Consider the following 5,922-nt stretch of genomic DNA (forward strand, 5'->3'; position numbering starts at 1 on the left):
AGCCCCCCTTCCCTGATCACTTACTATGAGTACCACTTCAGGTTTTGGCACAAGTGCATCATACAGTATTCTGCTTATACTATCAGCAATACAGCACCTTGCAGAATTCATCTTGCTGATGTTAAACCTACAGTATTAGCTGAGACCCAACTGTCCTTTGGAGATCTGACCCTTAAAACTCAGAGAAAAGCGATACATCCTAAAGGATTTCTAGAGAATATCAAACTGTCTTAAATCTAAATTCAAATCCAAGGTGTCGAAATTCCAATACTTTAACAGCTGTACTAATTTTCATGGCCAACACAGGGAAGTGTTTTATTCTAAAACTAACTACTCTCATTCCTTTTCTTTCTCTCTTTACTTCTCTCTCTCTCTTTCATCTAAGAATATTTATTCTAATTATTAATTGTGCTTTAACTTAAAAGTGATCTAGAATTTTGTTCTGTAGTAGCATATAAACTAGCTAGCATGTATTTTTAAGGTGCTTTTAATATGTGTCAACAATCTGAGGGTTTCCATGATTAAAATACAAAGAAACATCCTAGCAATCCTCTCATGAGCAAGATATTCAACAAATTATAGCACAGTCACTTAGCATGGCCCTTTATCAAATGTAAAGTTCACCCAATGTGCCAACCCAGGTTTCCCAAACTCTGACATGTCTAAACTGTGTATGAGAATACTTTTTTCCCTAAGCTTTCATAATCTGTAACACCAGAACACTTGGAATGGATACCTCTAGGCTAATTTATATTGTAATTTTGCCCCTCAGGGACCCTATTTTCCTCCATAAGCATTATATTTTTTTAAATACTAAGCTTGGTCAGTTTACGTGTTATGACTATTTTTATAACAGTTTACCTCACAAGATTATAATACCATGAAATATGCCAAAGTCATTATATACTGCAAGCTACCATATAATATATGACATTAGTATCAAATAAAAATATCCTTTTGCCCTTTATGACATAAACAATATAAAAACATTAACTTAAATAAAAGAGGAAGGTAGTCACATATTTCTGTTTGTAGACTGAATCTTCATGCCTTTAAGTGACTATCAAATGTTAGGGCCTGGACCTAAAAAAGAAAGAATGAAATATTAATAACGTCCCACCTTGTGGGAGCTCGGCAGCACTTGACGCTACACAGAAAGCGACCTTTTTGTCCTTCAGGCTTGCCTACCAGGCCCCATCTTCTATCGCAAAAGCCAAATCATCTGATCCCAAACTAACTGTCAACTGCCTGTGATGGTGGGGAAGCCAGACATCAATCAATCAGGTTTTATCAGACGCTCTCTTCGTTTCTCTGTTGTGTTCATCTTATCATCTGACCCAGTTGTAGCCCTGACTTCAGAAGCTTAAGCAACTTGATGACAAAATATGCGCCTGTTTGTCCAAGATGCACATTGTTAAGAAGTGGGGTGATATTTTTAGCAGCTACCTCATATATTTGCAAATGAACTCTTTCATATTTCAGATTTACACAAGCCCCATGGTGGTCAGTTTCCCCTGTACCCTGGGTCTGTTCTTGGCTGTGGGAGGCCCAATAAATCCAAAATATGCAGGAGTACTTAGGTACAGGTCAAATGTCATTGGAAAATGTGGTTATTTTCATGACAATGTAGGCAGAAACTATCAAAAGGAGAATTTCTGGACGTCACTGCAAGAAGAGAAAGAAGACCTAATTGACGAAAGTGCACAATACCAACTCTGTTTTATCCCAAATAAAACTAAGTCAGAAAATTAAAAGCCTTTTTATCTATTTGTATTGACTGGAGTCTCAGAAGGGGGAAAAATGATTAAACCTTCAATGCCATTGCCAAATCCATGTGAGCTGGCCCCCTGCTCCACTGACATGCTATAGAATATATTCCAATACATAAGGTAGGTAAGGAGATGGCTGTGACACAAATTACTAACTTGAAATTTTAAAATTCAAAGTAAAATATGTTAGATAATTTTTATACAAAACTGAGAACTGAAAATTATACAACTATCCTGCGGGTAGAAGTCATCTATGCTAGCATAAGTACCGATTTGCTTAACTCTGTCTTCTTTATTCTTCAAGGAGCAATTACATGTTTAGATTTTCCCTAAAATCAAAACAACCTCCATAACACAAGATTTTTATGAATAAGCATGGCTATCAACATGCTATCCAACTCTCAAAAATTTCACTTGTTTATATTTTAAAAGGCTTTTAAAATCAGCATAAAATTTATCCACAGAATTTATTCACATAACACACACCTTAACCAAATAAACATGGGCTATTAGAAAATACAAAGTATTATAGTGATATATTTTGACATGGATGAAAATGCACACCATGAAAATAATTTGCACATAATGAGAAACACATCATTCCCAAAGATTCCCACTGAATTCACAGGGTTTTATAAAAAAAAAAAAAAAAAAAGAATGCCTTTGAACTTCTCAGCACACACAGTGAGCAAGAAGGCTTACCAGTACATGGCATTTTACATTTTGGAGACACTAGATATGGGAACTAAATAAGCTTCTACTTGCGACGTGAAAAAAATTTTCTTCTTACATAACTACTGTAGGAAATTTAAACATTTGCTTAAAAATTTCTTGAATATCAAATATGCTAAAATTAATCTGTGATACAAATTTTGGTCACTGAATTAAAAATAATCTGATCTTGTAGCTGAGAACCTTTAAAACCACTCCTCTAAATTAGGTCATCTAAATGTACGAGAAGAAAGAGGGAAATGAACCACACTGAATGTTTTTAATTATTATTTACTATTATTACTTAATTATTATTCTCATTATTTTAAAGACAACTTAACAGTATATGGGTTTTAGCTACTTTGTGGATAAACTTAGAAGAATCTGGCCCTCAGTTGTACTTAAAGACTTGTCAATTCACTATTTTTAATCGTCTAGTACTCAGTTCACTACAGGCTTACAGCAATTTAGAATGTACCAGAATAAAGCAAATTCAAGTCTTTCTTAAAGGGTATGCCATCACTCTATATTCCAAAGGGACATATAATAAAAACATTAAAAGTTCTAGGTTAATAGACAATGAAGGGCAAATATTTGTCCATAACTCTAAATTTTGTAATTAATTCTTCACCCTATCCAAGGTTTAACAGTTTGGCAAATCTTGTACTAAGTAAGAGATGTTTGGAGGTTATGGCTGAAAAATCTATGCCAAGTAACTCACACGTATAAGAAATTTTCACAGGCAATATTACATAGATGTCAACTGGTTGAAAATTCTCTTTTATTGTCTCAGTAAGAGATACTTGCCAAAGTTTTCCAAATATAGATTAGAGTAATTCGTATCTTTAAAATAACTTATCTTTTTAAGAAGGAAATCAGCTGAAAAATAACATTAAATATATCTTTAATTAAATGTCCATTTAAATATAATTTGAGATACATTTTAAAATTTAAACAAAATTTTTAAAATTGATTTCTTCACAGCCTACACAAAAGCTAGGTGGTATTAACTTTCATGTAGGCTGTTAAAATTATATACATTTGATATATTTACAATAGCCAATATATAAGCTATTACATCATATATATATATACATACATATATATATATATATATATATATTAGTGATAGTTGTTTTGATAAATCTGACATTACCAAAAGCCAAAAGATGCACAAGAAAACACCAGAGCAGCACCATTCAACAACTTCTAGCAAATCAAAGGGGAGCACTTTCACAAATAAATGAGACTAAGCAGGCAATGGCAGAGGCCCAGAAGAAATGTCGTATTTAACATGAAATTTTATACTAGTGCCTCTAACGAACATCCTCCTCGTGTTACATCTGTGGGGTTATTATCAGAATATTAAGTGATAACTAGCATTACCTTGCAGACTCTACAAAGAGTTGAATTCGAGCAATTTTATGGACAATGCCTGGAACGAACAAGCAATTATATGGCATTGAGTTATAGCTATCAGGCACTCAACATTCATTTTTATTTAAAGTCCCCAAAATCATGAGATAGAGATAGAGTCCCCCTACCACACACACACACACACACACACACACACACAAACATATTTGCTTATTCAGCGCCTACAAGTTTATTTCGTGCCTGCTCTAGAGTATTTCAGGCACTATTTCGAAATATAGTTTTGTTCTTTATCACGATTTTTAAGAAGAATGAGATCAATTTCCAATGACCTGATTTAGGGGGGAAAATACTCATTTTCAGTGACAACCATCTTAATAATAGCAACAAAGTAGCGTATGTTTTGTTTCCTGAGTTTAGCAACTTAAGACCTTCTATTATCTTTGCAGACATTCCTCAGAGACCTCTATCCTTTGAGCTTACTACTTTAGGGCTTCCCTTATTAACAATGAATATTTAATATTAAAAAAAATTCTCAAATAAATGTCTTCCTTGCATTTGAAAATCCATAGCAAACCTCGTGGTTTCAGACAGTGGACTCGTTTTCTCATACCCAACCTGATGCAAAACTGGTCCCCAAAAGTACTTTTTCAAAGTAGTGGATGTTATAATAATGGACCAGGAAAGAAGGGATGGAAGAGAAAAAATAATAGTTTCTCATTTTAACATCTGAAATCTTGACCAAAACCAATTTACCTCGTAATTATCATATATTCATTTTTAGAAGTATTTGTCAAAGCACAAATTACTAAGGCTTTAAATAATCCTGACTAGACACTTCTCCTCTACCTTTCTGTCATCTCGAATAGACAGTCTGACAGTAATGGTATGACACCCTCTCAGACAAGCCTCTCGGCATTAATATTTAAATCTTACCTATCCCTTGTGATTGGAATTCAGCCTCTATTCGCAAACAAAAACTAAATCAATGTTCTTAGAGTTCAAACTAGATCCCTAAACAGTTTGCCACTCTCTATGCACAGATAAGATAAACTTTCTTTGACCCAAGAGATGAAGTTGCCATGACGATCAGAGAGTCCACTTTCTATATTGATATTTTGCTGATGTAACAACAAATAGAACCAGATCCTAGTGCCGATAATGGTGATTAATTAATACTAATATTGATCCCTACAAGCAAGAGACAAGGCTATTAACTTGAAGCCTGAAAAGTCAATTGTTACCTGTGGCAGAGATACTAGGAGCTGATTTGGAAGCATAATAAACAAATGTGCTATCTTTATGCTAATACCTTTAAAGAGATAGTTCTTTCTAGAATGCCAAATATTGCCATGTCGGAGCTTATTAATTTAATTGCATTTCAGCTCTTTAAAATGTAACCTTATTGAATGATCATACATACTTACCCCTTTATGGTGGAAACACATTCTCTGGTGACTGAAGGAACGGACTTTTGCTGTTATTCATTTGGTGAGGGAATGAACTGATACTTTCACGCAGTGGCAGTCGCTGAAACAGACAGGGTTTCAAAAATACCTGCAGTGCTCGGAAATGTCCTCCTAACCCTTCAGAACCGGGAAACTGACAAAAACTCCGAGGGCACATGAAGTGGAGGATAAGGGCTCCCAAGTTACCATATTCACTCACACTTTTTAGTGAAAAGAGATTGCGTTCAAAAAGAAAAGTATTCCTAAAAAGTATATTTTATTCCTAAATAAACCTGATTTTAGACTCTTCACACAATGTAGACAAAATTCAAAAAAGTTCCTCTAAATGGTACTTAAAACTTGAACGTACGTTAAGTTATTTTGAAGGAAAGTTCATTTGGGAAGGTGCTTTCTTGCAACGTAAAAATAAAGACTGTAGAGTGAGTAAAATCAGTTGATTTATTTAATTTGTGTTTTCAGCAGAAGTTACATATTGAAAAATGAGGAAATGATTAACATGCAAATGACAAGCCCACTCTTGGTGTGCCTTAGTTTTGTGGAAGGGCAAAAACAGCCACATGAGAAATCCAACTAGTTCCAAAAATCTCATTTGAGCAAAC

The sequence above is a fragment of the Hyaena hyaena genome, unplaced genomic scaffold (assembly GCF_003009895.1).
Source record: "Hyaena hyaena isolate Hyena2069 unplaced genomic scaffold, ASM300989v1 scaffold_691, whole genome shotgun sequence".
In the NCBI taxonomy this organism is placed as follows: domain Eukaryota; kingdom Metazoa; phylum Chordata; class Mammalia; order Carnivora; family Hyaenidae; genus Hyaena; species Hyaena hyaena.